At 51.6% G+C, this 22,342-nt stretch overlaps 1 protein-coding gene across 1 annotated transcript in view; it reads right to left on the bottom strand.

Moving 5' to 3' along the window:
- LOC137439879 (transmembrane protein 132C-like) overlaps positions 1-21,402 on the bottom strand; it is an 862,966-nt gene extending 841,564 nt beyond the window's left edge. The window contains exon 1 of the mRNA XM_078768431.1: positions 21,320-21,402. The gene's annotated coding sequence lies outside the window, so the exon portion shown is untranslated. The remainder of the gene's footprint in view (positions 1-21,319) is intronic.
- Between the last annotated feature and the right edge of the window lie 940 nt (positions 21,403-22,342).

Below are 22,342 nucleotides of genomic sequence, written 5' to 3'. Positions count from 1 at the left end.
TAAACGGATCTCTAACTTGAAAATCACAAAAAACCCAATTTGTTATAAATGTTCGTCTTTCATTAATCATCCACTTTCTAAACTCCCCCTCCCCCCTCCCCTTCAAAACTCCCCCCCAATCCCTCCTCTTCAAATCTCCCCACCTCCCATCCCTCTCCAATTCCCCCCCCCCCCTCCTCCTCCTCAAAGCTGCCTCCTCCCCACTTCGTCTCCCTTCTATCTCATACCTCCACCTCCCCAAACCTTCGACTTTCCTCTGCCCCCCACACCCCTCAAAGTGCCTCATCCCATCACCATCAAACCTTTCATCCTCCTCATCCTTCCCTTTCTTGTAACTCTTCTGTAATCTCTGTCGAGCATCTTCTCTTCTGGACTTGGTTATGACTAACTTCCCTGAAAATGTCTGCTGCTCTTCTTCTGCTCCAATCGGCTTGTGGCGGACACGAAAGCTCACTGGCGTGATGACATAATTCCGCGCGCCAAGTGGGCGGCGGCCACGCCCGAGGGGTAGGCGTGGCCGCGGGATATACACCGGGCGAGCAGCCCGGAATGCTCCAGTGTTACAGTGGAGCTCTTGAATAAAGACTCTTACAACTTACCGCGTTGTCCGCTTCCTCCTTGCTTACAAGCAGCGCGCGTAACACCGCGCTTCATTGGTGACCTCCGACGTTCTGGTCAGCCGTCACTGACCACACGAACCCGCCACAGCCATGGCAACCAACGCGGTAGCGATAAAGCTCCCCGAGTTCTGGGAAGCTCAGGCGGAGATCTGGTTCCTGCAGGCCGAAGCCCAGTTCAGGCTTCGAGGCATCACGGCGGACGAGACACGCTACTGCCACGTGGTCGCCTCCCTCGGGGCCGGCACGGCTGCCCGCGTCATGTCGGTCCTGAAGAACCCACCGGCCGACGACAGGTACGAGGCGATCAAGCGTCTCCTCCTCGCCACGTTCGGCCTCATGGTGGACTCACGTGCCGATCGCCTCTTGGACTTCCCCGAGCTCGGTGACACGTGACCGTCGGTCCGAATGTACCATATGCTGTCGCTCATGGGCGACGAAACCCCGAACGCTCTATTCTGGGCGTTATTTCGCCGCCAGCTGCCGGCACGAGTACGCCTCACGTTGGCCGGTTCTGCGACAACGGAACCCCGAGTGCTCGCGGCCGAGACCGACAAGTTCTACGCGGCTTTGGACACGCAGGCGAGTTTCGGTGCGGCCGTAGCGGCTCCCGAGCCCGAAACTGCTGCGGGTGCCCACCCCTACTAGGCGACGCACCGCATAGCCGCTGAACCTCCTGCGGGTGCCCACCCCTACTCCGAGGGGCGTCTCGTGGCGGCCGCCACGCCCCGCCCACCACCACCGCAGAAACCGCGGCCTACGGCTTCGCCGCAAACCTGGTGCCATTTCCACGCTAGGTTCGGCCATGAGGCCCGGCAATGTCGCCCGCCGTGCTCATTCGGCAGGTCGGGAAACGCGCGGGCCGGCCCTCGGTAGTGGCACTGAGCACCGGCCGATTAAACAGCCTCCTGTACATAACGGACACCTTATCCGGGCGCCGTTACCTGTGCGACACGGGAGCGCAGGTGAATGTCGTTCCCGCCGGTACGTCCGACAAGCAGACCGTGGGCCGGGGTCCCGCTCTGCTTGCTGCCAACGGTACACCCATTCGCACATACGGAAAACGCTGCCTTTCTCTGCGGTTCGGAGGGCAGGTTTTCCGGTGGTCGTTCGTCACTGCCGACGTGCCTATGGCACTGCTTGGCGCGGACTTCCTTTATGCCAATGGCCTCTTGGTGGACGTAAAGCACAGAAGGCTTGTCCAGGCCGAGACGTTCAGCTCGCTCGCTTGCGCGCTGCCCGCCTCGTTGAGCAGCTCACGGAGCGGCTCATCGAGCGGCTCGCCGAGCGGCTTGCTGAGCGGTTCGGTTCCGGCCAGGTTCATCTGCACGCTTCCGGCAGCGGACGAATTGACCCGCCTCCTCGCCCGTTTCCCGGCCCTCACGAGGCCCACCTTCTCAGCGGGGACCGTCAAGCACGGGGTGGAACATCACATCCCCACCGCCGGGCCACCGGTCTACGCCCGGGCACGCTGCCTCGAGCCGACGAAGCTCGCGGTTGCTAAAGCCGAGTTTGCTACGCTGGAGCGGCTCGGCATCGTGCGGCGCTCCGAGAGTGCTTGGGCGTCGCCGCTCCACATCGTGCCCAAGCCCAGCGGGGGATGGCGACCGTGCGGGGACTACCGCCGTCTCATCGACGCCGCCACCCCCGACCGCTACCCCGTCCCCCATATTCAGGACTTTTCCGCCCGCCTGGCGAATATGTCCTTCTTCTCGAAGGTGGACCTCATACGCGGTTACCACCAGGTCCCCGTCAGGCCGGAGGACATCCCGAAGACGGCTGTCATCACGCCGTTCGGTCTTTTCGAATTTCTTCGGATGCCCTTCGGTTTGAAGAATGCGGCTCAGGCGTTCCAGTGCCTCATGGACAGCGTCTTGCGCGACTTGGATTTCGTCTACGTCTATCTGGATGATATCCTCGTCGCAAGCGCGTCCCGCGAAGAGCACCTCCACCATCTCCGCACGCTCTTCGAACGCCTGGGCCGGCACGGCCTGATCGTGAACCCCGCCAAGTGCCGGTTCGGTGTCACTGAAATCGACTTTTTGGGGCACCGCGTCACCAGGCACGGGGCCGTCCCCCTACCGGCCAAGGTGGAGGCGGTGAAGGGGTTTCCGCGCCCCCGCACGATCAGGGGGCTCCAGGAGTTCCTGGGCATGGTAAACTTTTACCATCGCTTCCTGCCCCGCATCGCCCAGCTCCTGCGCCCCCTGCACGAGGCCCTCCGAGGGAAGCCGGGCAAAGGTGACGTTACCTGGACTGAGCAGATGGACGCGGCGTTCGTGGGCGCGAAGCTCGCCTTGGCTAACGCCACCATGCTCGCGCACCCGGCGCCCGATGCACCGATCGCCCTCACCACCGACGCCTTGGACTACGCGGTGGGCGCGGTGCACGAGCAATGGGTGCATGGAGCCTGGCAACCGCTGGCGTTCTTCAGCCGGCAGCTTCGCCTTCCCGAACGCCGGTACAGTACCTTCGACCGCGAGTTGCTCGGGCTCCACCTGGCGGTCAGGCACTTCCGCCATCTGCTCGAGGGCCGTGCGTTCACGGCCTTCGTCGACCACATGCCACTGGTGTTCGCGATGGGCAAGGTCGCCGAGCCGTGGTCGGCCCGGCAGCAGCGTCACCTCTCGGCCATGTCCGAATACACAACGGACATCCGGCACGTCGCGGGGAAGGACAATCCGGTGACGGATTGCCTTTCCCGGTCCGTTGCCCACGCGGTCCACCTCGGCATCGACTATGCCCGGATGGCGGCGGACCAGGCCGCCGACCCCGACGTCCAGGCCTTGCGGACCGCCGTTACGGGCCTCCGCGTCACCGAGGTGCCGTTCAACGGCGCGGGCACGGCCCTCTGGTGCGACGTCTCCCTCGGGCGGCCTCGCCCCATCGTGCCCGCGGGCTGGCAGCGCCAGATTTTCGACGCCATCCACGGCCTGTCCCACCCGGGCACGAGGGCCTCCCAGAGGTGGATCGCCAACAAGTTTGTCTGGCATGGCCTCCGGAAGGCCGTCCGCGGCTGGGCCAGGACGTGCCTCGCGTGCCAGCGCGCGAAGGTGCACCGACACACCCAGGCCCCATTGGCCCCGTAACGTCGGTTTGACCACGTTCACGTGGACCTGGTGGGACCTCTGCCCCCCTCGCGAGGTTTCACCCACGTCCTGACCATGATGGACCACACCACCCAGTGGCCGGAGGCCATGCCTTTGGCGTCAACGACGGCGGCGGATGTCGCGCAGGCGTTCATCGCCACCTGCGTCGCCCGGTTCGGCGCCCCCTCGGACATCTCGTCCGACCGCGGCCCCCAGTTCACCTCGGAGCTCTGGGGGCGGTCGCGCGGGGGCTCGGGGTCCAGCTGCACTGCACCACGGCCTACCACGCCCAGGCTAACGGCCTGTGCGAGCGGTTCCACCGCTCGTTGAAGGCCGCGCTCCGGCCGACCCTCCGCGACGGCGGCTGGGTCGACAGGCTCCCCTGGGTGCTGCTGGGCCTCCGGACGGCACCCAAGGACGAACTGCGTGCATCCGCGGCGGAGTTGGTCTTCGGGCAACCGCTGCGGGTGCCGGGCGAGTTCCTCCCCGACTACACGACACCATGGTCCGCGGCGCAGGAGCGCTCCGCGCTGCAGGAGACCGCCCAGAGGTTCGCCCCGGTGCCCACGGCGCACCACGGGACACCCACCTACGCACGTCGCCCCGGAGCTTCGCACCGCGGAGTATGTCTTCGTCCGGCACGACGCCCACCGGACACCACTGCGGCCCCGTACGACGGGCCTTTCCGCGTGCTGGAGACCGGGGTGAAACATTTCACCTTGGACATCGGCGGCACTCCTGACCGTGTCTCCATAGACTGCCTCAAGCCAGCCCACCTCGACGTGGACCACCCACCGCCGGTGGCTCGGCCCCCGCGTCGGAGCCGCCCCACAGCGGGCGGACCCCCGGCACCGCCGGCACGTCGCCCCCCGAGCCTGCACCCATCCCGGGTGCAGCCGGAGGCATCCCAGGTGGCATCCCTGTACCCCGGACGTCACCAGTCGCCAGAGGGGGTTTCGGCCGGGTCATCCATTTGGCCCGCAAACTGGCCCTCCAGGTGCGCGGGAATTCTGGGGGGGCACGTGTGGCGGACACGAAAGCTCACTGGCGTGATGACATCATTCCGCGCGCCAAGTGGGCGGCGGCCATGCCCGAGGGGTAGGCGTGGCCGCGGGATATACACCGGGCACGCAGCCCGGAACGCTCCAGTGTTACAGTGGAGCTCTTGAATAAAGACTCTTACAACTTACCGCGTTGTCCGCTTCCTCCTTGCTTACAAGCAGTGCGCGTAACACCGCGCTTCAGGCTCATCTGAACATGTGCTTGTTAAAGTGGACATCTCTCTGACCATTCTCAGAGAGCCTCCTCATCGTCGACGAGTCTGGCATTTCACTCAGGCCAACTGGCACGGTCTTCAAGCAGCCATCAATCATCTGGACTGGTCTCCCTTCTCTAATGCCTCTGACATCAATTCTTCCTGGGAATTATTCCAAAGCAAACTGCTCTCTCTCATGCACAGATTTATCCCATCTCATCTTCAGTTGTCTTACCCTTCCTCCCATCCATGGTACACTGAATCTTATGGTGAGGCAGTTGCCCATGAAACAACTTGCCTTTGCCTCATGGAAGGCGAATTCAACTGAAGGCAATCTCGGTTCCTTCCACCAAGCTCGGAACAAGTGTGTGTCTACCCTCAGGAGTGCCAGGAAGCACTATCTCTCCACACTCAAGAATGAACTCTCAAACCTGTCTCCTTCCTCCAAATCCTGGTGGCATCTGGTCAAATCCGTTTCTGGTGTTTGTTCCCCCTCCATCTCCTCCCTTCGCTCAAATGGCTACAAAGTTGACACCGCACGTGACAAAGCTGAATGCCTCAACTCTGTGTTTGCCTCAAAAACTTGTGTCACAAACCCATCTCTCTCTGTTCCCACCTCACCCAGTCGAACCCAACTGCTCCTGGACTGTGTCCTTCTCTCCTGACAAGGTGGAGACGTTTTTGTCAAACCTCGACTGATTCTGCAACTGGATCAGACAGCATCAGCCCACGGGTCCGAAAATCCTGCTCTGCCACTCTATCTCAACCTCTCTCTGTTCTTTTCACTCTCTCTTTTGCCCAAGGTCATCTGCCATCATCTTGGAAATCAGCAAACATTACCGCTTTACACAAAAAGGTGCAAAAACAGACGCTTGCAACTATACACCAATCAGCCTGCTCCCAATTATCAGCAAAGTCATGGAATCCATCATTGCTTCGGATATCAAATCCTTCCTCTTCTCCAATGGCTTGATCTTCGATCATCAATTTGGATTCAGACCAGGTCATTCTACTCTGGACATGCTGCTTCTGCTGTCTCAACAATGGATGGAGGTCCTCAATGCCAAACAGGAAATCAGAGCTGTCTCCCTTGACATATCACGTACCTTCGATACGGTCTGGCACCCAGCTCTGCTCACCAAACTCTCCTCCTATGGTATCCATGGAAATCTCCACGCATGACTTGCGGACTTCCTCTCCGGTTGTAGTCAACGTGTGGCCCTGAATGGATTTCTCTCATCTCCCCTTCCTGTTCAGGCTGGAGTTCCCCAAGGCAGTGTTCTGGGCCCTGTGCTTTTTCTGGTCTTCATAAATGACCTCTCCGACACTGGAAAATCCTCTCTATCTCTTTGCTGATGTCTCCACTCTCTGCCGCTCCATTCATCATCCCCCAGCTCGGCAGTCTGCAGCCTCCTCACTCTCTGCAGACCTGGAAAAAAATCAGACTGGTCAAACAGGTGGAACATGTCTTTCAATCCTGACAAATCTCACACTCTTACTATGTCTCTCCGAAAAGTCCGACTCGACAACCCTCCCATCTACTTTCTCAACTATCCTCTCCAAGAAGTTCTGTCGCTCAAGCTTTTCGGTCTCACTATCTGCCATGATCTTTCCTGGGAAAACCACATTTCCAAGCTGGCCTCCAAAGCCAGTCACCGACTGGGCATCCTCCCCGTCATGCGAAGTCCTTCCTTGGCACACCTGAGCTCCTCACCACATACAAGGCTTTCATCCGCAGCTCAATGGAATACTGTTCTCCCCTCTGGGCCGGTGCTCCTGCCTCACACCTAGCTCGGCTGCATGCTGTTGAAACCAAAGCTTTCAGAATCATTGGAATCTCCCACGATGAAGCTTACTCCAAGGGCCTTTCACTCACTCACCGCAGGCAGCTTGGTGGTCTTTCTGTCTTCTACCGACTCCTCTCCAGCCTTGCTCCCCCAGCTCTCTCTGGTATCTGTCCCCCAAATATTCCTACAGGTCACACAAGATCTGCCAGCAACCCTCTTCTGGTTAAAACTGCCAAAATCAAGACTCTCTGCTCACCTTCACTCTTTCATTCCTCTTTTCTCCCGCCTCTGGAACAAACTCCCCCACTCTCTTCAATCCCACTCCTCCCTCGAGGTCTTTAAAACAGCTGTTCACTACCATTTCTTATCTTCCCCCCATCCAAAACCTTGATCTTTTTTTACCCACGCTAATTCACCCCCAGATCCACTTTTTTGAAATTCCAACTTCTTTCTTGGAAGTCCTTGCAGTGTCCATGTGTTTTTATACCTCTCCCACCTCCCCCCAAGCCCTCTCTACCTCCCACAGATCTCTCGATGTCCCCTGCTCTCAAATGTTGTGTTTGTGTCCCTTCCCCCTCTCTCCCCATCTTGTCTACCGCTCCCCTTATTATATGTTTTATGTGTCGGTTTGACTTTTTGTGCGATTAATGTTAGCTCTTTCACGAGCCTCGACCTTGTATACAATATATATATATATATATATATTATATATATATATATATATATATATATATATATATATATATATATATATATATATATATATATATATATATATATACAGACTTGGCATTTAATATGGAATTTTTTTTTTTGTGGGGATGAACTTACATTTCAAGATGACGGAGAACCAAAAGTTCATTGGAATTATGTTGAAATTATTCTAGATCTTGTTAATGTGACCTTTATAAGAAACAAAAACCACATTTGACATTTCGAAGCAAATAAATTGATCCTTGAAGGTGATGTAAACTGATATCGAACTCAATTCACGGACAGTACTGTGTTTAACTTCTGTGCGTTTTCCAGAAGTATCTCTTTATTTTGCACATTAGCCAAAAATTTTTTTTAACAAAAGGAAAAGTTAAATTACGACTGGGATTACGGACAGTAAAATTACAGTTCAGTACTTCGTGTAACCCCCACGAGCATTCAGGAGAGCACGTACACGTTGAGGCATGCTGTTCACGAGATTTGCCAAGGTTTGGACAGGAATCGCTTGCCATGCAGTTACAATAGTCTGCTGCAATTCATGCACAGTGGTGGGCTGCTGGTCCAAGTTGTCGATTTGACGCGTTAATTCTGCCCACAAGTTCTCTATCGGATTCATATCCGGAGACATGGCAGGCCACTCCATATGCTCTACACCACGGTCAGCAAGAAAGTATTGGATCATGCGAGCACGATGAGGCCGTGCATTGTCATCTTGGAAGACAAAGTTTCCTCGAAAGGCTGCACGAACAAATGGAAGCAATGTTTCTTCCAGAATGGCCCTGTGCTTGAACTGGTTCAGGTTTCCATTGCTTGGACTCTTGGCACTATACAATCTTCGTTGTAGGCTTCATGCACATGTCTGCACACTCGAGCGCGGCCATATTGACGATAGACCAGAAATCTAGACTTGTCACTGAAGATCACGTGATTCCAGTGTCCTGGCTGCCATTGACGGTGCTCTCTGGCCCACTGCAATCGGCGATGGCAGTGTTGTCTGGTCAGACGTGGCTTTCTCAGGGGACGCCTGGCATGATAGCCTGCTTGAACCATTCGTTTGTTGACTAGCCTTCTGGATACAGGCACATTTGTCAGTTGCTACCACTCAGCCCTAAGCCGATTAGCTGACTTGGTACTGCCATTGCGGACTAATTGGTGCAGCTGGCGATCATCCCTCCTTGTGGTTCTGCGGGGACGTCCTGACCTCGGTATTGGAGTAGGGATACCCCTCTGGGCATTTCGTTTCAGGCTCTTTGACACCTGACCTTGAGTGATGCCATACTGCCGAGCAATAGCACGCTGTTTCATGCTGGAATTTCGTAAAGCCACCACTCCATGACAAACAGCATTGTCGAGTTGACGGACCATCTCCAGGGGGAAGCGGCAATAACTTTTGTAGAAGTGCAGCAGTTGTTTTCCACTAATACAGAACGCAACAACCCTCATATACCCGATTGTGAAGCCAATCGTCAAATGTACCTGTCCGTACATTTTGTCACGCCACCTGTGACATAATCCTGTTATTGACTTCTTGCTGCGACAGACAATCAGTGACATGGTTCTTTTAACAAAGACATCACCGAAGGGTAAAATAAACTCACCAGATTGATATACCGAGTTCAGAAAGTAAACCCGTCAAAAAAATATATATATTCCATATTAAATGGCAAGTCTGTATATATATATATATATTGTTGTGGTTTTTAGAACCTTCGCATGTAAATTTAGTAGTAAATTCCCTTATAAATAAACCCGTGTACATTTCCCCTTAATTGGCTGTTAATTGAAATAAGTGCACCCTAGTTAGTCCACATTGCAACACGTAGCGAATCATAGGACCTCTCTTTAGTTATATCATTATTCTGTGTTCCAGGTAAGGCTGTGTTTCCAATAGTTGACTCTCCGTTGCATCAAATCAAATAAGATAGGATCCCTTGCAATATCCCCATGGCCTCCTAAAAGCGCCAGTACGGCGGCGTTCGCCACTACTGCTTTGGGTTGTTTTCAGCGTCTGCAAAACTCCATTGCCCACGAGGTCATCTCGGAGAAGAAGGGTGTGGCCCCACCTCGTCATCAAAGGTGGAGCCAGGGAGCCCCCTAACGACCAACCAGGAATCGGTGGGCATGGCTTGAGAGGGCGTGGACAGGAAGATCTAGCAGGTTCGTGAAGGTTCCACGGGGGTGGATATAAAACCCTGGGCGCAAGGCCCCCACCAGACGACGCATGAGGCAGAGACGCGCAGACGAGCAAGGAGAAGGTACGAGCGGATGAGCTTCAGAGGCACAAGAGAAAGGAGCACTGAAGAGACGCATAAGGAGGCTGACGACTGGGGATTTCGCGACTGAACCAAGAACAAGTGCGTGCCCGCGGGACACCAACGGCGTGCCGCGATTCCCGGACCACCCTGCCGCCTGTTCTGTGGACCGTCTGCCTTCTCATCCCTCCAGCCATTCCTGCCTGAGAACCCCAATTGTGTACGTGAGTTTGTCCTGTTTGTCTTGTCCCTGGGAATAAGTTAAGCCTGTATAGTTTAAGGAATTGCACTGTCTTCTGCTCCTTCTGTAAATGACTTTCATTTCTTTTCTTCTCCCTTGGTTTCTTTGGTTGTGTAAATAGTTAATAATAAATACCTGTTCCTCCTTACTTTGGTTTCTTTCTCATCCGATCGCTTTAGTGATTTTCCGATTGAGTACCTGTGGCACGATTTTGGCCGAACCGCTTCGCAATCGGTTTTAATCATTGTTAACGACTCGCGCCGCAGTTCGCTTCGCTCGGCGCAATCCATCAATTACGCTGCTGCACGGGCGGGAGTATTTCCTCGCTGACGGCCGGTGGTGATACTTAGGTATTAAGACTAATTGGGCTTACGACCCTACGTACCATCAGCCGGAAGTGACGTCATACTTCCAGGACCGGCGGAGACGGCCAGCTTAACAGGACAAGGGGATTAACCCCCCCCCCCCCCCTTGCTAACGGGAGTGCCGTCCCCCAGATCCGTAACAATATATATATATATATATACATACACAAATATATATATATATATACACACACACACACACACACACACACACACACACACACACACACACACACACACACACACACACACACACACACACACACACACACACACACACACACACACACACACACACACACACACACACACATATATATATATATATATAAATACACACACACACATATATATATATACTTTTTCACGTGACTGTATATATATATATATATATATATATATATATATATCTATCTATAATTCCAGTAATCTCTGTGTGTGTGTGTGTCTGTCTGTGTGTTTGTTTGTCTGTGACCGCTGTTTCTCGACAACCACGGGTCCGATATACTTGAAACTTGCCAGGTATATTGCTGGGGACCCGAGGATGTGCCTTTTCAAGGTTTCATATTGATCGGACAATTACTTACCGAGCGATGTCCAAAAAACGCTTCAACCAATCAGAGAGCAGCGAACTAGCGCGTGTGCCGAACGTGGCGGACACACTCTGCCTCGGATGGCACATTTGAGAGCGTATTCATTTATTTCACGTTTGCAAACTATGTTGGCGCTATGTTGGCGTTAAACGATGTTTTAAAACTAATAAAAACGAATTTGCGATTCATTCGCTTTCCTGCGCGTTTGTGTACGCGATGGCGATTTCTTTACCAAACTCCGGAAGCCGTTCGCTTTGGACCGAACCATTTCATGTAAATAGAGGGGGGGGTTCTGTGGTCGTTGCGAATGGACCAAACCATTCATGTAAATAGAGGGGGGGGATTGTCACTGTACTCGCAAGCCGTTCGCCGTTCGCTTTGGCGTTGCGAATGGACCAAACCATTTCATGTAAATAGAGGGGGGGGATATAATTTTAGATAGATATATAGTACGGGCATATATATAGTACGGGCATGCCCTAGTATCTATAATTCCAGTAATCTCTGTGTGTGTGTGTGTGTTTGTCTGTGTGTTTGTCTGTGTGTGTGTCTGTGACCGCTGTTTCTCGACAACCACGGGTCCGATATACTTTAAACTTGCCAGGTATATTGCTGGGGACCCGAGGATGTGCCTTTTCAAGGTTTCATATTAATCGGAGAAGTAGTTACCGAGCTATGGCGATTTCTTCACCAAACTCCGCAAGCCGTTCGCTTTGGACCAAACCATTTCATGTAAATAGAGGGGGGGGATTGTCACCGTACTCGCAAGCCGTTCGCTTTGGACCAAACCATTTCATGTAAATAGAGGGGGGGGATTGTCACCGTACTCGCAAGCCGTTCGCTTTGGCTTTGCGAATGGACCAAACCATTTCATGTAAATAGAGGGGGGGGATATAATTTTAGATATATATATAGTACGGGCATGCCCTAGTATATATAAATATATATAATTATATATATATATATATAAATATATATATATATATAATTATATATAAATATAAATATATATATATATAATTATATATATATATAAATATATATATATAAATATATATATATATAATTATATATATATATAAATATATATATATATATAATTATATATTTATATAAATATATATATATATAATTATATATATATATAAATATATATATATATATAATTATATATATATATAAATATATATATATATATAAATATATATATATATAATATATATATATATATTATATATATATATATATATATATATATATATATATATATATATATATATATATATATATATATATATATATATATATATACACATATATATATATAATATATACAGTCACGTGAAAAAGTAAGTACACCCCATGTAAAGTTTTGACTTTTTCAACATATTTCAACATACAGCTATTTGATCTTCATTTCAACAATATTGATAGATAAAGGTGATATAATATAACAAATATCATGAAACATTTACATTTTGTAGTCCATTGTATAATTTAAATAAACATAAATGCAAATTTTCGCATGTGGAAAAAGTAAGTACACCCTTGGCTCTAATAGGTGGTATTGCCCCTTTGGCAGAAACAACCTCAAGTAGGCATTTCTTATAACTGTCTACCAGTCTCTGACATCGACTGGGAGAAGTTTTTGCCCACTCCTCCATGCAGAATTCTTTCAGCTGTGCGATGTTTGAGGGATTTCTTGCATGCACAGCTCGTTTCAAATCCCCCCACAACATCTCGATGGGATTTAGATCCGGGCTTTGACTTGGCCATTCCAGAACCCTCCATTTCTTTCTTTTCAGCCATTCCTTGGTGGATTTACTGGTATGTTTAGGGTCATTGTCATGTTGCAATGTCCACCTTCGGTTGAGCTTCAACTTTCCGACAGATGGCCTCACATTATCCTCAAGCACTCTCTGGTACAATGAAGAAATCATCGTGGATTCTATGATGGTGAGGTGCCCAGGCCCTGATGCAGCAAAGCTGCCCCAAACCATAATATTTCCACCACCATGCTTTACAGTTGGTATAAGGTTCTCGTGGTCAAATGCTGTCTTTGGTTTTCGCCAAACATGTCTTCTGGTACTGTGGCCAAATAGCTCTACCTTTGACTCATCTGTCCAGAGCACATTGTTCCAGAAGTGCTGGTCTTTGCCTAGGTGTTCATTGGCAAACTTCAGTCTTGCCCTGATGTTCTTTCTGGACATCAAATGTTTCCTCCTGGTACACCTCCCATGTAGATCAAATTTGTGCAGCCTCTTTCTAATGGTAGACTCGTGCACTTTGACATCAACAGTGGCAACAGCTACCTGTAGGTCCCGTGATGGCATTCTGGGGTTCTTGGAGACTTCTTTCAGAATCTTGCGGTCTGCTCTCGGGCTGAACTTGCTGGGGCGGCCTGGCCTGAACAAGTTGGCAGTTGTTTGGAATCTTCTCCACTTGTAGATGATCTTCCGGACAGTCGAATGATTGATTTCAAATTGTTTGGAGATCTTTTAAAATCTCTTCCCAGACTCGTAGGCATCTATAACCTTCTTTCTGAAGGCCTCAGAGAGTTCTTTTGATCTAGGCATGGTGATGCCGCACACTTCAACAACAAAGAGCAAACCAAACTAAATGTCTGACGTTTAAATAAGACAGGTTCCTCCAAGATCCTCTCTGACAATGTTCTAATCATTTGCACCTGATCTGGTGCACCTGATTCTAATTTTAGGTATTTGAAGCAGTGATAAATGGAGGGGTGTACTTACTTTTACCACATGCGAAATTTGCATTTATGTTTATTAACGCACAGGTTGTAAACCTGTGCGTTATAGCGTTTGCCTGGGAATTTCGGGCGCTCAAAAGTGAAGCTAGTTTCTGTCACCCATTTCTGTCGCTCATTTCTGTCGCTCATTTCTGTCGCTCAGATGTGTAAACATGACGTCATCAAATCTATATTTATAGGATAGGTTATAGGAGATATATATGTTATAGGATAGGAATATAGGACCCAAATGACCCAGAGGACCCAAATGACCCAGAGGACCCAAATGACCCAGAGGACCCAAATGACCCAGAGGACCAAAATGACCCAGAGGACCCAAATGACCCAGAGGACCCAAATGACCCAGAGGACCCAAATGACCCAGAGGACCCAAATGACCCAGAGGACCCAAATGACCCAGAGGACCCAAATGACCCAGAGGACCCAAATGACCCAGAGGACCCAAATGACCCAGAGGACCCAAATGACCCAGAGGACCCAAATGACCCAGAGGACCCAAATGACCCAGAGGACCCAAATGACCCAGAGGACCCAAATGACCCAGAGGACCCAAATGACCCAGAGGACCCAAATGACCCAGAGGACCCAAATGACCCAGAGGACCCAAATAACCCAGAGGACCCAGAGGACCCAGAGGACCCAAATGACCCAGAGGACCCAGAGGACCCAGAGGACCCAGAGGACCCAAATGACCCAGAGGACCCAAATGACCCAGAGGACCCAGAGGACCCAAATGACCCAGAGGACCCAAATGACCCAGAGGACCCAAATGACCCAAATGACCCAGAGGACCCAGAGGACCCAAATGACCCAGAGGACCCAAATGACCCAGAGGACCCAAATGACCCAGAGGACCCAAATGACCCAGAGGACCCAAATGACCCAAATGACCCAGAGGACCCAAATGACCCAGAGGACCCAAATGACCCAGAGGACCCAAATGACCCAGAGGACCCAAATGACCCAGAGGACCCAAATGACCCAGAGGACCCAAATGACCCAGAGGACCCAGAGGACCCAAATGACCCAGAGGACCCAGAGGACCCAGAGGACCCAGAGGACCCAGAGGACCCAGAGGACCCAAATGACCCAGAGGACCCAAATGACCCAGAGGACCCAAATGACCCAGAGGACCCAGAGGACCCAAATGACCCAGAGGACCCAAATGACCCAGAGGACCCAAATGACCCAGAGGACCCAAATGACCCAGAGGACCCAAATGACCCAGAGGACCCAAATGACCCAGAGGACCCAAATGACCCAGAGGACCCAAATGACCCAGAGGACCCAAATGACCAAGAGGACCCAAATGACCCAGAGGACCCAAATGACCCAAATGACCCAAATGACCCAGAGGACCCAAATGACCCAGAGGACTCAAATGACCCAGAGGACCCAAATGACCCAGAGGACCCAAATGACCCAGAGGACCCAAATGACCCAAATGACCCAGAGGACCCAAATGACCCAGAGGACCCAAATGACCCAGAGGACCCAAATGACCCAGAGGACCCAAATGACCCAGAGGACCCAAATGACCCAAATGACCCAGAGGACCCAAATGACCCAGAGGACCCAAATGACCCAGAGGACCCAAATGACCCAGAGGACCCAGAGGACCCAGAGGACCCAAATGACCCAGAGGACCCAAATGACCCAAATGACCCAGAGGACCCAGAGGACCCAGAGGACCCAAAGGACCCAGAGGACCCAGAGGACCCAGAGGACCCAAATGACCCAGAGGACCCAAATGACCCAGAGGACCCAGAGGACCCAGAGGACCCAGAGGACCCAGAGGACCCAGAGGACCCAAATGACCCAGAGGACCCAAATGACCCAGAGGACCCAAATGACCCAGAGGACCCAAATGACCCAGAGGACCCAAATGACCCAGAGGACCCAAATGACCCAGAGGACCCAAATGACCCAAATGACCCAAATGACCCAGAGGACCCAAATGACCCAGAGGACCCAAATGACCCAGAGGACCCAAATGACCCAGAGGACCCAAATGACCCAAATGACCCAGAGAACCCAAATGACCCAGAGGACCCAAATTCTATGTATGTTTCTATGATGATGTATGTTTTGGTGAAAGTACATAATGTGAATACTAGTAGCAATTTTACAAAAACCATGGCATAATTTCAAATCTTGACCCGAGATGATAATTATGCTACATCATAATTTCCATGTGCCAACCTGGGCGGAATCCAAGTGGATTCACTTGACTTGTTTAAATTATACAATGGACGACAAAATGTAAATGTTTCATGATATTTGTTATATTATATCACCTTTATCTATCAATATTGTTGAAATGAAGATCAAATAGCTGTATGTTGAAATATGTTGAAAAAGTCAAAACTTTACATGGGGTTACTTTACATGGGGTCAATAAAACTTTACAAACCTTTTCACGTGACTGTATATATGCTTGTGTGTGTTTGTTTGCAAGCAAGTGGGGGTGTGACCAAACACGAGGCACGTGCATAAAATCTCGTGCGACGAGCTTGATATCTTCCAATCCAATCATGCTTTAGTGAGTGAGTGCTGCAATGGGAGCCTGTGTGGCTCACACGGTGTCAATCCCAGGAATACCGCCTGAGCCGAATGGGATCCCTCTCTCTATTCTTACAAATCACTTGTCCTTCAGTAAAGGCGGCACCATTTGCTTCACAGGCAAAGTAACCAGACTGCAAAGAGCCCAAAGCAACGGAGAGGCAAAGTCAATCGATGCTGCAAGCATGTGGTTGTCGTTTGGAGTGATGCAGATTCCGTTATAAGCATGCGGTTGGGGTTCTGAGTGATGCAAATTCAGTTGTGGGCTTGCGGTTTTGGATGAGAGTGATGCAAATTCAGTTGTGAGCTTGTGGATGAGAGTGATGCAAATTCAGTTTTGAGCTTGTGGTTGTGGATGAGAGTGATGCAGATTGATTCAGTTGTGAGCTTGTGGTTGTGGATGAGAGTGATGCAGATTCATTTGTGAGCTTGTGGTTGTGGATGAGAGCGATGCAGATTCAGTTGTGAGCTTGTGGTTGTGGATGAGAGCAATGCAGATTCAGTTGTGAGCTTGTGGTTGTGGATGAGAGCGATGCAGATTCAGTTGTGAGCTTGTGGATGAGGGCGATGCAGATTCAGATGTGAGCTTGTGGTTGTGGATGAGAGCGATGCAGATTCAGTTGTGAGCTTGTGGTTGTGGATGAGAGCGATGCAGATTCAGTTGTGAGCTTGTGGTTGTGGATGAGAGCGATGCAGATTCAGTTGTGAGCTTGTGGTTGTGGATGAGAGCAATGCAGATTCAGTTGTGAGCTTGTGGTTGTGGATGAGAGCGATGCAGATTCAGTTGTGAGCTTGTGGTTGTGGATGAGAGCAATACAGATTCAGTTGTGAGCTTGTAGTTGTGGATGAGAGCGATGCAGATTCAGTTGTGAGCTTGTGGTTGTGGATGAGAGTGATGCAGATTCAGTTGTGAGCTTGTGGTTGTGGATGAGAGCGATGCAGATTCAGTTGTGAGCTTGTGGTAGTGGATGAGAGCGATGCAGATTCAGTTGTGAGCTTGTGGTTGTGGATGAGAGCGATGCAGATTCAGTTGTGAGCTTGTGGTTGTGGATGAGAGCGATGCAGATTCAGTTGTGAGCTTGTGGTAGTGGATGAGAGCGATGCAGATTCAGTTGTGAGCTTGTGGTTGTGGATGAGAGCGATGCAGATTCAGTTGTGAGCTTGTGGTTGTGGATGAGAGCGATGCCGATTCAGTTGTGAGCTTGTGGTTACAGATCAGAGTGGCCTTGGCACAGTTATGAGATGTCGGTTGTTTTTCTGAGATATCGGTTGTGGTTCCAAACGATGCAGATTCACCTCTGATCATGTCGTTGTGGCTCGGAGCAATGTGGGTTCAGTTCTGAGTGTACGATTACGATTGCCATCGATGCGGGAGCAGTTATGAGCGTATGAAGGTGGTTCGGAGATAAAAGCCGTCAAGGTTATGCCAAGCTGCCATCCTTTCAAAAATCCCAACTTTTTACCAATCCTTTATCTTAATCTGTACTTTTGGTTAATCTGAGCGTGTACCTTATGGGTAAACACACCATGCTGCCACCAGGAGGAGGGGGAGTGCGTTCATCGGGTGTGAACTTAAGATCACCACCTTCGGGTCAAATTTGTATTTTCAACTTAGGATCCTTTTTCTAAATATCATTTTCTAAAATAAAAGAGAAACAACTAAAGATTCCACGTTCCTGAAGTAAGTAAACCCAAACAAGCACACCCTCTCAAATTGGAGGAGCCCTCAGAAATGAAAACACAAGCGTGAGCGAGCGAACGTGGCACGGGGACCGTATGGGCTCAGAGCACTAGGGATGCACTCGGGATGCACGAGGGATGCACTAGGGATGCACTTGTAGATGCCAAATGGGCTCAGAGCACTAGGGATGCACTTGTAGATGCACCAGTAGATGCACTAGTAGATGCCGAATGGTCTCAGACCACTATGGATGCACTAGGGATGCACTCGTAGATGCCGAATGGGCGCAGAGCACTAGGAATGCACTAGGGATGCACAGGGATGCACTCGTAGATGCCGAATGGGCGCAGAGCACTAGGGATGCACTAGTAGATGCTGAATGAGCTCAGGTCGAGGGATGCACGAGTGGATGCCGAATGGGCCCAAAGCACTGGGGATGCACTAGTAGATGCCGAATGGGCTCAGAGCAGTAGGGATGCACTAGTAGATGCCGAATGGTCTCAGAGCACAAGGGATGCACGAAGGATGCACTAGTAGATGCCGAATGGTCTCAGAGCACAAGGGATGCACGAGGGACGCACTTGTAGATGCTGAATGGGCTCAGAGCACAAGGGATGCACGAGGGATGCACTAGTAGATGCCGAATGGTCTCAGAGCACTAGGGATGCACTAGGGATGCACAGGGATGCACTCGTAGATGCCGAATGGGCGCAGAGCACTAGGGATGCACTAGTAGATGCTGAATGAGCTCAGGTCGAGGGATGCACGAGTGGATGCCGAATGGGCCCAAAGCACTGGGGATGCACTAGTAGATGCCGAATGGGCTCAGAGCAGTAGGGATGCACTAGTAGATGCCGAATGGTCTCAGAGCACAAGGGATGCACGAAGGATGCACTAGTAGATGCCGAATGGTCTCAGAGCACAAGGGATGCACGAGGGACGCACTTGTAGATGCTGAATGGGCTCAGAGCACAAGGGATGCACGAGGGATGCACTAGTAGATGCCGAATGGTCTCAGAGCACTAGGGATGCACTAGGGATGCACTAGTAGATGCCGAATGGGCTCAGAGCACTAGGGATGCACTAGGGATGCACTAGTAGATGCCGAATAGGCTCAGAGCACTGGGGATGCACTAGTAGATGCACTCGTAGATGCCGAATGGGCTCAGAACACTAGCGATGCACTAGGGATGCACTAGTAGATGCCGAATAGGCTCAGAGCACTAGGGATGCACTAGGGATGCACTAGGGATGCTCTAGTAGATGCACTAGTAGATGCACTAGTAGATGCCGAATGGGGTCAGAGCACTAGGGATGCACTCGGGATGCACTAGTAGATGCCGAATGGGCTCAGAGCATGAGGGATGCAAGTTGTTAGGGTTAGGGTTAGTTTTAGAGTAGATGGTGAGTACGGTACATTTTTAGTACAACATTTTTAGTTAGATGGTGTTTCAATTACACAGTTCGTCATCAACATCTCCATCCCCACATGACACATACATCCCTTCGTCAGCATACCACTACATCACACATTAGGTCCCTCCATCACAAACGGCCTGATAGGATTGCCAAGACATAGAGGGACACGTACTCGTCTCCAAGCCATCGAGCCTGGGTTTGAATCTCGACTCAGCTATAAACTGTCATCCTGGTGTATCACATGCTGTGTCCATTGGATGGAAGTTAGACAGGTGTGCCGTGTCTACTGGCATCAGTTGACGGATGATAAAGATGCCACGCTGTCCTTCGCGAAGAGTAGGCGAACTATCGTTGGAAAAATTAAAAAAAAAATCCTGCCATAACTACTGCTGAGAAGGCAATGGCAAACCACCCAGTATAACCATGGGCAAAAATTGCCTTAAGGCAGCACACCAGATTACAAAATCGCAAACAGCTACTTCACTGTGTTACTACCTCTCAGATGACTTCACTCCACTACATCACCAGGTAACTTCACACCATTACTCACCAGGTCACTTCACACCATTACGTCACCAGATAACTTCACACCATTGCGTCACCAGGTCACCACACCATTACGTCACCAGGTAACTTCACACCATTACGTCACCAGGTAACTTCACACCATTACGTCACCAGGTAACTTCACACCATTACGTCACCGGGTAACTTCACACCATTGCATCACCAGGTCACTTCACACCATTATGTCACCAGGTCACTTCACACCATTACGTCACCAGGTAACTTCACACCATTACGTCACCGGGTAACTTCACACCATTGCATCACCAGGTCACTTCACACCACTACGTCACCAGGTAACTTCAACACCATGACGTCACCAGGTAACTTCACACCATGACGTCACCAGGTCACTTCCCACCATTATGTCACCAGGTCACTTCACACCATTACATCACCAGGTCACTTCACACCATTACGTCACCAGGTCAGTTCACACCATTACGTCACCAGGTCAGTTCACACCATTACGTCACCAGGTCACTTCACACCATTACGTCACCAGGTAACTTCACACCATTACGTCACCGGGTAACTTCACACCATTGCATCACCAGGTCACTTCACACCATTGCATCACCAGGTAACCTCACACCATGACGTCACCAGGTAACTGCACACCATGACGTCACCATGTAACTGCACACAGCTACGTCACAAGGTCATGTCACACACACACCATTGCATCACCAGGTAACTTCAACACCATTGCATCGCCAGGTCACTTCACACCATTACGTCACCAGGTAACTTCACACCATTATGTCACCAGGTCACTTCACACCATTACGTCACCAGGTCACTTCACACCATTACGTCACCAGGTCACTTCACACCATTACGTCACCAGGTCAGTTCACACCATTACGTCATCAGGTCACTTCACACCATTACGTCACCAGGTCACTTCACACCATTGCATCACCAGGTCACTTCACACCATTGCATCACCAGGTCATTTCACACCATTGCATCACCAGGTAACTTCACACCATTGCATCACAAGGTAACTTCACACCATGACGTCACCAGGTAACTGCACACCATGACGTCACCATGTAACTGCACACCGCTATGTCACAAGGTCATGTCACACACACCATTGCATCACCAGGTAACTTCACACCACCACGTCACCAGGCCACGCCATTACATCACCACATCAAGTCACAAGGTGTCGAGGTCACATCACTAATTTGCTTTGTTAAGACTTTCAAACCATGGATGAAAGCACCAATCCCTTCACGTTTTATCACAACAACCTCAACCCTGGGCGGTTATCATCATGCTCGGGCCCAACGTCGGTGCAAAACCATTTTCTGAAGAAACTGCAAATTACAGATGACAGAGTCAAACAACGAAAGGAAATAATGAAAAACGAGGTGCTTAGATTCACCACTCACTTACACCAAGGCACGTGGCTCCTCTATACCACACCCTCGATTGTGAGAGGGACAGGTCAACTCCAGGGGGGTGGACGATAGGTCGTGTGCGGTCCAGGGAAAAAGGGGGATGATGGAGAGAAAAGTACGAAGAGGAAAACGTTTGAGGGTGAAATGCGCTAAGAGGAGTAAGAGAGCAGTACGAGGGGAGGACGTGCTCCGTGAGAGGCGGTGTGTGTGCTGTGGAGGGAGAGCTGAGTGGAAGCACGTGCTGCAGGGGTGGAGGTGAGAAGTCGCGTGTTGGGAGGGGAGGGGAGGAGGATGGGGGAGGGGAGGGGAGGAGGATGGGGGAGGGGGGAGGGAGGAGGATGGGGGAGGGGGGAGGGGAGGAGGATGGGGGAGGGGGGAAGGGGAGGAGGATGGGGGAGGGGGGAAGGGGAGGAGGATGGGGGAGGGGGGAAGGGGAGGAGGATGGGGGAGGGGGGAAGGGGAGGAGGATGGGGAGGGGGGAAGGGGAGGAGGATGGGGGAGGGGGAAGGGGAGGAGGATGGGGGAGGAGGATGGGGGAGGGGGGGAAGGGGAGGAGGATGGGGGAGGGGGGGGAAGGGAGGGAGGATGGGGGAGGGGGGGGAAGGGAGCGGGTGGGGGAGGGGGGGGAGGGAGGGGGTGTGGGGAGGGGGGGGGAGGGGGGGGAGGAGGGGGTGGGGGGAGGGGGGAGGGGGGGAGGGAGGGGGTGGGGGAGGGGGGGAGAGGATGGGGGAGGAGGATGGGGGAGGGGGGAAGGGGAGGAGGATGGGGGAGGGGGGAAGGGAGGAGGATGGGGGAGGGGGAAGGGGAGGAGGAGGGGGAGGGGGAAGGGGAGGAGGATGGGGGAGGGGGGAAGGGGAGGAGTATGGGGGGAGGGGGGGGAAGGGAGCGGGTGGGGGAGGGGGGGGGGGAGGAGGAGGGTGGGGGAGGGGGGAGGGGGGAGGGGGGAGGGGGGGAGGGAGGGGGTGGGGGAGGGGGAGGGAGGGGGTGGGGGAGGGGGGAGGGAGGGGGTGGGGAGGGG

The sequence above is a fragment of the Myxine glutinosa genome, chromosome 14 (assembly GCF_964187855.1).
Source record: "Myxine glutinosa chromosome 14, kmMyxGlut1.1, whole genome shotgun sequence".
Taxonomy (NCBI): Eukaryota; Metazoa; Chordata; class Myxini; order Myxiniformes; family Myxinidae; genus Myxine; species Myxine glutinosa.
The sequence above is the reverse complement of the archived record's forward strand: the minus strand, read 5'-3'. Positions and strand labels throughout refer to the sequence as shown.